General features: G+C 43.5%; 1 long non-coding RNA gene across 1 annotated transcript; it reads left to right on the forward strand.

Annotated features, from left to right (window-relative positions):
* Positions 1-2756: 2756 nt before the first annotated feature.
* LOC135566423 (uncharacterized) lies at positions 2757-3603 on the forward strand. The gene is made up of 3 exons (XR_010462079.1): positions 2757-2892; positions 3077-3132; positions 3405-3603. It is a non-coding gene; the product is annotated as an uncharacterized LOC135566423 (long non-coding RNA).
* The last annotated feature ends 6525 nt before the right edge of the window (positions 3604-10128 follow it).

The raw sequence follows: 10128 nt of genomic DNA on the forward strand, positions 1-10128 counted from the left end.
CTCTGTCTCAAGATAGACCTCTGTCTCAAGATAGGCCTCTGTCTCAAGATAGGTCTCTGTCTCAAGATAGGCCTCTGTCTCAAGATAGGCCTCTGTCTCAAGATAGGTCTCTGTCTCAAGATAGGTCTCTGTCTCAAGATAGGTCTCTGTCTCAAGATAGGCCTCTGTCTCAAGATAGGCCTCTGTCTCAAGATAGGTCTCTGTCTCAAGATAGGCCTCTGTCTCAAGATAGGCCTCTGTCTCAAGATAGACCTCTGTCTCAAGATAGGTCTCTGTCTCAAGATAGGCCTCTGTCTCAAGATAGGCCTCTGTCTCAAGATAGGCCTCTGTCTCAAGATAGGTCTCTGTCTCAAGGTAGGTCTCTGTCTCAAGATAGGCCTCTGTCTCAAGATAGGTCTCTGTCTCAATACTTCAATGATCAAAGTGACATCAACATTATTGTTTGGTTGTTCATGTTGTGTTTAATGATGTTGCAGTAGGTTGACTTTGACCATGTGCTGCTAGTTAGTCTGGTTACTAGTCCAACGCTCTAACCACTAGGCTACCCTGCCGCCCCATGTGCTGCTATTTAGGTGTTGCTATCTGCAACGACGACCTCAAAGAAGCTGAATATTTTCCAGTGACGTCATGTCGGTGTGAAACCTGTTCGATGCTAAACCCTCCCCTTCATGTCACATTAAAAGTGTATCACGAGCTGAAAACTTTCCATTCGATCGAACCAATCGCTGCTCGTATGTCCTTTCATGGTAAAGTACATCTAGTCATGAACACGGAAATACGCAGCAAAGACCCAGCTACTCTCTGACAGTCACCATCACACCATCAGACCACCAGATGGACGGGCTGTGTGTTTCTCTCATCTCTCTCTTGTGTAAGTAGCCTTTAGAATGAGTTTTACTGGGCCTCATAGCTGCACGATAGTTCATCGTCTGATGTGGTTTTATACTTGTCTACATTTGTTAACCTAAACTCTTACAAAGAAGGGTTCCAGAGTGTTCTCCGGTTGTCCCCATAGGAGAACCCTTTTTGGTTTCATTTCCTCTGTGGGAGTGGCTCAATCTTGAACCCAAAAGGCATCTACCTAGAACCAAAAAGGTTTATTTGAAAGGTTCTCGTATGGGGACAGTTAAAGAACCCTTTGAGGATCTAGACAGCACCTTTTTTACGAAGAGTGTAGTGTGTACGTGCTGTTACTTTGCATACTGTCTTTGTCTATGGACCATGATGGCATGCTACAGCTCTCTGTTGTTGCTACAGCTCTCTGTTGTTCCTACAGCTCTCTGTTGTTGCTACAGCTCTGTTGTTGCTACAGCTCTATGTTGTTGCTACAGCTCTCTGTTGTTGCCATAGTTCTCTGTTGTTGCTACAGCTCTCTGTTGTTGCCATAGTTCTCTGTTGTTGCTACAGCTCTCTGTTGTTGCCATAGCTCTCTGTTGTTGCTACAGCTCTCTGTTGTTGCCATAGCTCTCTGTTGTTGCTACAGCTCTCTGTTGTTGGTACAGCTCTCTGTTGTTGGTACATCTCTCTGTTGTTGGTACAGCTCTCTATTGTTGCTACAGCTCTCTGTTGTTGGTACAGCTCTCTGTTGTTGCTACAGCTCTCTGTTGTTGCTACAGCTCTCTGTTGTTGGTACAGCTCTCTGTTGTTGCTACAGCTCTCTGTTGTTGCTACAGCTCTCTGTTGTTGCTTCAGCTCTCTGTTGTTGTCATAGCTCTCTGTTGTTGCTACAGCTCTGTTGTTGCTACAACTCTCTGTTGTTGCTACAGCTCTCTGTTGTTGTCATAGCTCTCTGTTGTTGCTTCAGCTCTCTGTTGTTGGTACAGCTCTCTGTTGTTGCTACAGCTCTCTGTTGTTGCTTCAGCTCTCTGTTGTTGCTTCAGCTCTCTGTTGTTGCTACAGCTCTCAGCTGTTTCATAGCTCTCTGTTATTGCCATTGCTCCTTATTGTCCTCTGCTACCTGTAGGTGCTGTTTCCTCCAGTCAGTTCATCCTAACACTGTTCCTCTGCTACCTGTAGGAGCTGTTTCCTCCAGTCAGTTCATCCTAACACTGTTCCTCTGCTACCTGTAGGTGCTGTTTCCTCCAGTCAGTTCATCCTAACACTGTTCCTCTGCTACCTGTAGGTGCTGTTTCCTCCAGTCAGTTCATCCTAACACTGTTCCTCTGCTACCTGTAGGTGCTGTTTCCTCCAGTCAGTTCATCCTAACACTGTTCCTCTGCTACCTGAAGGTGCTGTTTCCTCCAGTCAGGATGGGATCTCTGCAGCAGAGGTGGAGCTGAGAGTCAGACCAGGAGACAATGTTGTTCTTCATTGTGACATCAAAGACCATCTGGTAACAGATTGGCACAGAACCAGCTCCGTTGGGAACGGGAGTCATTTCAGAATTTCAGACAGAGAGATGAAGGCCAATCCTGTCCGTCGATTCTATTTCCTGTGGCGTTCTCAACAGTTCTATGATCTACTGATAACTAACGTCTCTGAATCTGACCTGGGACTCTACTACTGTGGGAGCTGGCAGATACCTGTGCTGAACAAGGAAGGGTTTCTCAATGACACAGAAACAGCTATTGAGGGAAAAGAGGTCTACTACCATGGAAATATCATCACCAGACTTTCATTTGGTAAGAAAATACTGTTTCTTGTTTCTTTCTTTAGGTTGCCGTACAAAATACATTTACATATGTTGCCAGGGAAACAGAATCTCAATGAGAGACAAGTTTCTTAATTTATGCTTGTGTTTATGTCCAGAAACCAGCCCTACTGAGCCCTCCTCCTCCCCTGATGTAGACTGTGGTCTGTGTTGGATGTTGCTGTTCAGTCTGTGTCCTGTGTCTGCTCTCCTCTCCTCTCTCCTCTCCTCCACCTGTGTCTACTCCTTCTGCAGAACAACAGGTAAACTGACTCTCTCACATCCTCTAAACAGGTAAACTGACTCTCTCACTTCCTCCCATAGTCAGTCTTCTACTTACTTTTCAGTCTCTCATTATTTGAATGTCTCTGTTTTCTGAATCAGTCTTATTATTGTCCTTGTTTGACCTCAGACTTGTTTTAATGGTGATAAACTCTTCCTCTTCAGCTCCAACCGACTCTCAGATCAAGACGACCATCAGGGGAAGTGAGAGCAGATTACAGGTAGAGTCAGACTGGGATATTTAGTTCTTTTAGGGGAGGCCATCTTGATTTGTAGTCCATGTGTTTGTTATCCCAGCCCTATTCAATGGGATGTATAATCATTAAGAACAGAAGACAAAAGCCTCTCTCTCCCTCTCTCTCTCTCTCTCTCTCTCTCTCTCTCTCTGTGTGTCTCTCTCTGTGTCTCTCTCTCTCTCTCTCTCTCTCTCTCTCTCTCTCTCTCTCTCTATCTCTGCTCTCTCTCTCTCTCTCTGTCTCTCTCTCTCTCTCAGGAGGAAGGAGACCTGTTTTACGCCTCGTTGGATATCCGAGGACCGAGGACACCAAAGAAGAAGACAGTCCAGAACTCTGACTTCAGTACCTACTCAGCCATCAATACCAGCAGAGTGTGAGACCTATACCAGCCATCAAAACCAGCAGATTGAGACCTATACCAGCCATCATTACCAGCAGTGTGAGACCTATACCAGCCATCAATACCAGCAAGGGAGACCAGCGCCAGCCACTTGGTCACTGCAGAGTGGGAGACCTATAGCCCATCCATCAATACCAGCAGAGTAGAATTCAGTGACCAGCCCTCAATACCATCAGAGTGAGACCTATACCAGCCATCAATACCAGCAGAGTGAGACCTATACCAGCCCTCAATACCATCAGAGACCTATACCAGCCATCAATACCAGCAGAGTGAGACCCATACCAGTCATCAATACCATCAGAGTGAGACCTATACCAGCCATCAATACCATCAGAGTGAGAGACCTATACCAGCCATCAATACCATCAGAGTGAGAGACCTATACCAGCCATCAATACCATCAGAGTGAGAGACCTATACCAGCCATCAATACCATCAGAGTGTGAGACCTACAGTGGGGCAAAAAAAGTATATAGTCAGTCACCAATTTTGCAAATTCTCCCACTTAAAAAGATGAGACAGGCCTGTAATTTTCATCATAGGTACACTTCAACTATGACGGACAAAATGAGAAAACAAATCCAGAAAATCACATTGTAGGATTAGTAATGAATTTATTTGCAAATTATGGTGGAAAATATGTATTTGGTCACCTACAAACAAGCAAGATTTCTGGCTCTCACAGACCTGTAACTTCTTCTTTAAGAGGCTCCTCTGTCCTCCACTCGTTACCTGTATTAATGGCACCTGTTTGAATTTGTTATCAGTATAAAAGACACCTGTCCACAACCTCAAACATTCACACTCCAAACTCCACAATGGCCAAGACCAAAGAGCTGTCAAAGGACACCAGAAACAAAATTGTAGACCTGCACCAGGCTGGGAAGACTGAATCTGCAATAGGTAAGCAGCTTGGTTTGAAGAAATCAACTGTGGGAGCAATTATTAGGAAATGGAAGACATACAAGATCACTGATAATCTCTCATCTGGGGCTCCATGAAGATCTCACACTCAGGGGTCAAATGATCACAAGAACGGTGAGCAAAAATCCCAGAACCACACGGGGGGACCTAGTGAATGACCTGCAGAGAGCTGGGACCAAAGTAACAAAGCCTACCATCAGTAACACACTACGCCGCCAGGGATTCAAATCCTGCAGTGCCAGACGTGTCCCCCTGCTAAATCCAGTACATGTCCAGGCCCGTCTGAAGTTTGCTAGAGAGCATTTGGATGATCCAGAAGAAGATTGGGAGAATGTCATATGGTCAAATGAAACCAAAATATACAATTTTGGTATGAACTCAACTCGTCGTGTTTGGAGGACAAAGAATGCTGAGTTGCATCCAAAGAACACCATACCTACTGTGAAGCATGGGGGTGGAAACATCATGCTTTTGGGCTGTTTTTCTGCAAAGGGACCAGGACGACTGATCCGTGTAAAGGAAAGAATGAATGGGGCCATGTATCGTGAGATTTTGAGTGAAAACCTCCTTCCACCAGCAAGGGCATTGAAGATGAAACGTGGCTGAGTCTTTCAGCATGACAATGATCCCAAACACACCGCCCGGGCAACGAAGGAGTTGCTTCGTAAGAAGCATTTCAAGGTCCTGGAGGGCCTAGCCAGTCTCCAGATCTCAACCCCATAGAAAATCTTTGGGGAGTTGAAAGTCCGTGTTGCCCGGCAACAGCCCCAAACATCACCACTCTAGAGGAGATCTGCATGGAGGAATGGGCCAAAATACCAGCAACAGTGTGTGAAAACCTTTGTAAAGACTTACAGAGAAAACGTTTGACCTCTGTCATTGCCAACAAAGGGTATATAACAAAGTATTGAGATAAACTTTTTGTTATTGACCAAATACTTATTTTCCACCAAAATGTGCAAATAAATTCATTAAAAATCCTACAATGTGATTTTTCTGGATTTTTTCATTTTGTCTGTCATAGTTGAAGTGTACCTTCATGATGAAAATTACAGGCCTCTCTCATCTTTTTAAGTGGGAGAACTTGCACAATTGGTGGCTGACTAAATACTTTTTTTGCCCCACTGTATATCAGCCATCAATACCAGCAGAGTCAGACCTATACCATACATCAATACCATCAGAGACCAATACCAGTCATCAATACCATCAGAGTGAGACCTATACCAGCCATCAATACCAGCAGAGTGAGACCTATATCAGCCATCAATACCGTCAGAGTGAGACTCATACCAGCCATCAATACCAGAAGAGAGGTGAGACCCATACCATCCATCAATACCATCAGAGTGATACCTATACCAGCCATCAATACCATCAGGAGGAGACCTATACCAGCCATCAATACCAACAGAGTGAGACCTATACCAGTCATCAATACCATCAGAGACCAATACCAGTCAACAATATCATCAGAGACCAATAACAGTCATCAATACCAACAGAGTGAAACCAATAACATTATTGATCAGGGAGGACAAGGTATTACAGCTTTGATTGTATCAGTTATTATGTTGTTGTACTTTTTTTGTATTTTTTAATATTTTTTACTTTCGTCTGTATCCTTTCATTTACTGATATAGTTTCAGTTTGGAAGTTTCATTGTTGTTTTATCATTGTAATTCATGTTTGCAGTTTATTGATGTGTTTTAAAAGTAAATCTCAATAAATATTGATTCAGTTTCATTAGATTTGATTTCATTATTCAATTCTCTCCCACTATGTCAGGGGTATTGAACTCTGACCCTACGAGGTTCTTAGCCTGCTGGTTCTCTGTTCTACCTGATCATTAATTACACCCACCTGGTATCACAGGTCTTAACCAATCCCTGATTAGAAAGAAGGGAACAATGAAAAAACACAGTGGAACTGGCTTGGAGGACCAGAGTTGAGGACACTATGGTCTCTTCCAGTTCAATGTCATGTCATTCAGTCTGACGAGGCTCCAGCAACCTCTCAGGGAGGTCTGTGTTTGGGGGGGTGGCTTATAGGCTTAGTAGGTGTGGTTTATAGGTTAGTAGGTGTGGCTTATAGGTTAGTAGGTGTGGTATATAGGTTAGTAGGTGTGGCTTATAGGCTTGGTAGGAGGCCAGAGGAAACAGTTCAGAAGAGTTTGTAGACATATTATGACCCCAAAAAATGTAAGTTGCATTTTACATTTCGGTAAGGGTTTTGATGGCTGTTCGAACAGACATTTTATAGGCTAAGTAGGTGGCACAGGCACTTCTTGGGGTCCCCAGGACCAAGTTTGGTAAATAATGCCCTACAGTCTCCTCAATGTCAAGGTCAGTCCATTCTGTTTGAAATGCTGCCCTACATTCTCCTCCATGTTAACTACAGTCTCCTCCATGTTAACTACAGTCTCCAGTCTCCTCCATGTTAACTACAGTCTCCTCCATGTTAACTACATTCTCCTCAATGTTAACTACAGTCTCCTCCATGTTAAATACAGTCTCCTCCATGTTAACTACAGTCTCCTCCATGTTAACTACAGTCTCCTCCATGTTAATCACTCATCAGTCTCCTCCATGTTAACTACAGTCTCCTCCATGTTAACTACAGTCTCCTCCATGTTAACTACAGTCTCCTCCATGTTAACTACAGTCTCCTCCATGTTAACTACAGTCTCCTCCATGTTAACTACAGTCTCCTCCATGTTAACTACAGTCTCCTCCATGTTAACTACAGTCTCCTCCATGTTAACTACAGTCTCCTCCATGTTAACTACAGTCTCCTCCATGTTAACTACAGTCTCCTCCATGTTAACTACAGTCTCCTCCATGTTAACTACAGTCTCCTCCATGTTAACTACAGTCTCCTCCATGTTAACTCACAGTCTCCTCCATGTTAACTACAGTCTCCTCCATGTTAACTACAGTCTCCTCCATGTTAACTACAGTCTCCTCCATGTTAACTACAGTCTCCTCCATGTTAACTACAGTCTCCTCCATGTTAACTACAGTCTCCTCCATGTTAACTACAGTCTCCTCCATGTTAAGGTCAGGTCATTCTGTTTGAAAAGGCTCCAGCAACCTTTCAGATAGGTTTCTGTTTGAGGGTGTGGTTTATAGGTTAGTAGGAGAGGCTCATATACTAAGAGGGTGTGGCTCAGACTAGACAAGGCTGTGACTTATAGTCTTAGTCTAGTCTGAGGGTGTGGCTTAGACTAGACAAGGGTGTGGTTAATAGGCTAAGAGGGTGTGGCTTAAATGCTAAGAGGTGTGTGCCTTAGATACTAAAGGGTGTGGCTTTAGAGGAAGACATCTGCTGAACAGAATCACAGCCGTTTCCATGGTTTCATACACCTTGCCTTCAGTTAAAGTTGACTAAAAGTAGCTCAGTAAAGCATTCAACCACATTCTCAATGGAGTTACATAGTGATCAGGTGAATTATACCACAGAACATTATAATCTCTGAAAAACTTAATTTTATTCCAAAAAGATATTTATTACAGGTATATTCACCAACTATAAATCAGACATTAACACTAGTAGCTCAATCCAACATAGTAAATCCATACCAATAAAATGTAGACATGTTCAAATGGTGAATACAAATAACATTGTAAAAGAAGACACAAAAAGTTGAGTTAACACTTGAAATGTTGTGTTAAAAGATCTCTCATTCATATATGTATATATTCTTAATTCCATTCCTTCCTTAGATTTACTTAGAGGAGCAAAAACAGAGCTCTGGAGGTTAACCAGAGAAACAGAGATCTGGAGGTAACCAGAGAAACAGAGATCTGGAGGTTAACCAGAGAAACCGAGATCTGGAGGTTAACCAGAGAAACAGAGATCTGGAGGTAACCAGAGAAACAGAGATCTGGAGGTTAACCAGAGAAACAGAGATCTGGAGGTTAACCAGAGAAACAGAGATCTGGAGGTTAACCAGAGAAACAGAGATCTGGAGGTTAACCAGAGAAACAGAGATCTGGAGGTAACCAGAGAAACAGAGATCTGGAGGTAACCAGAGAAACAGAGCTCTGGAGGTTAACCAGAGAAACAGAGCTCTGGAGGTTAACCAGAGAAACAGAGCTCTGGAGGTTAACCAGAGAAACAGAGATCTGGAGGTTAACCAGAGAAACAGAGATCTGGAGGTTAACCAGAGAAACAGAGATCTGGAGGTTAACCAGAGAAACAGAGCTCTGGAGGTTAACCAGAGAAACAGAGATCTGGAGGTTAACCAGAGAAACAGAGCTCTGGAGGTTAACCAGAGAAACAGAGCTCTGGAGGTTAACCAGAGAAACAGAGATCTGGAGGTTAACCAGAGAAACAGAGCTCTGGAGGTTAACCAGAGAAACAGAGCTCTGGAGGTTAACCAGAGAAACAGAGATCTGGAGGTTAACCAGAGAAACAGAGCTCTGGAGGTAACCAGAGAAACAGAGCTCTGGAGGTTAACCAGAGAAACAGAGATCTGGAGGTTAACCAGAGAAACAGAGCTCTGGAGGTTAACCAGAGAAACAGAGATCTGGAGGTTAACCAGAGAAACAGAGATCTGGAGGTTAACCAGAGAAACAGAGATCTGGAGGTAACCAGAGAAACAGAGATCTGGAGGTTAACCAGAGAAACAGAGATCTGGAGGTTAACCAGAGAAACAGAGCTCTGGAGGTTAACCAGAGAAACAGAGATCTGGAGGTTAACCAGAGAAACAGAGCTCTGGAGGTAACCAGAGAAACAGAGCTCTGGAGGTTAACCAGAGAAACAGAGATCTGCAGGTAACCAGAGAAACAGAGATCTGGAGGTTAACCAGAGAAACAGAGCTCTGGTGTTAAAAGATCTCTCATTCATATATGTATATATTCTTAATTCCATTCCTTCCTTAGATTTACGTAGAGGAGCAAAAACAGAGCTCTGGAGGTTAACCAGAGAAACCGAGCTCTGGAGGTAACCAGAGAAACAGATATCTGGAGGTTAACCAGAGAAACAGAGCTCTGGAGGTTAACTAGAGAAACAGAGATCTGGAGGTAACCAGAGAAACAGAGCTCTGGAGGTAACCAGAGAAACAGAGCTTTGGAGGTAACCAGAGAAACAGAGCTCTGGAGGTAACCAGAGAAACAGATATCTGGAGGTTAACCAGAGAAACAGAGATCTGGAGGTAACCAGAGAAACAGAGCTCTTAACCCCTCAGACCTCCCCTAAGACCTAAAGCCCAGGCCTCCCATAACCCCTCTGCTACAGAGCAGAAGCACTAGTTGAGTAAATCACAATCACACATTCTGTATAGGACAATACATTATATGTAATCATATGGTCAAACACTCCCACATATCAACATTATTTATATATACTCATATACATACATTGACCACTACTAATGTTGATAATCTGATATTATGATGTTGGCATTACAGTACTCATATAAGAGCTGGTCACTGATTGGCTGAGAAGACACAATCAGTACACAGGAAACCCACACAAACTTCCTGTTGGTGTTGCCATGGTGCTGTCATTCAGAGTCCAATTGTTATTATTTGAGGTACAGGTCTCACTGCTGGTATTGATGGCTGGTATAGGTCTCACTCTGCTGGTATTGATGGATGGTATAGGTCTCACTCTGCTGATATTGATGGCTGGTATAGGTCTCACACTCT

The sequence above is a fragment of the Oncorhynchus nerka genome, unplaced genomic scaffold (assembly GCF_034236695.1).
Source record: "Oncorhynchus nerka isolate Pitt River unplaced genomic scaffold, Oner_Uvic_2.0 unplaced_scaffold_5037, whole genome shotgun sequence".
NCBI lineage: Eukaryota > Metazoa > Chordata > Actinopteri > Salmoniformes > Salmonidae > Oncorhynchus > Oncorhynchus nerka.